Source organism: Tupaia chinensis, unplaced genomic scaffold, assembly GCF_000334495.1.
Source record: "Tupaia chinensis unplaced genomic scaffold, TupChi_1.0 Scaffold000112_1, whole genome shotgun sequence".
Taxonomy (NCBI): domain Eukaryota; kingdom Metazoa; phylum Chordata; class Mammalia; order Scandentia; family Tupaiidae; genus Tupaia; species Tupaia belangeri.
The window spans coordinates 2,263,336-2,263,977 of record NW_006159576.1 but is presented as its reverse complement, the minus strand read 5'-3'; the positions used below and the strand labels follow the sequence as shown (position 1 = coordinate 2,263,977).

Sequence of the window (642 nt, the reverse complement as noted above, 5' to 3'; positions counted from 1 at the left end):
GTATCTGGCTTCCTTAAGAATGGCAGAGTAGTTCTTGTTTTCCCCTGAGGTAATGCAGGGCTGGTAACTATCATCTTCTCAAGTTGCAAGTTCTTCAACCTTGTTTTCGGCCTGCGGGTCATCCAGTGCCGGAGAGGCCAGGGAGGCCGGGCCCCCGGAGGGGGGTCGGCCGTTTGGTGCACGGCTGCGCGGGGCGTAAGCCCCTGGCCGCGGGGGGGCCCCCGGAGGGGGGCCGGCCGTTCCTGTCCTTTTCTTTTGAAGTTGCATTCTGAGCATTTTCTTCAGATCTATAATCTAGTTCATGATTTTTCTCTTCAACAGTTAATCTTTCCAGTTTTTTAATTTTTTTTGTTTGTTTGCTATAGTACACGTGCACTCACCAGAGAGAGAGAGAGAGAGATCACACCCCAGGGGAGATAGCTATGCCACAGTCACTTCTCCTCCATCCTCCTCTTGGGATTTTGGGCAAACGTGTGTGGTGTATTTATGTCAAGCCTGTGGGTCTGGGACTTGCACCACACAGTCAACCATGTGGGATCCAGCTGCATTAACTTCCATGCCACCTGCTGGCCCCAGAGTTTTTCATTTAACACCATACCATTTTTTACTCAGAAGTGAAGAGGTTTTTTTTTTTTTTTAATA

The 642-nt window shown here is 49.5% G+C and overlaps 1 protein-coding gene across 1 annotated transcript in view; it reads left to right on the top strand.

The window, feature by feature from the left end:
* The window catches only part of RGL1 (ral guanine nucleotide dissociation stimulator like 1), a 370,662-nt gene that overhangs the window by 348,775 nt on the left and 21,245 nt on the right, over positions 1 to 642 (top strand).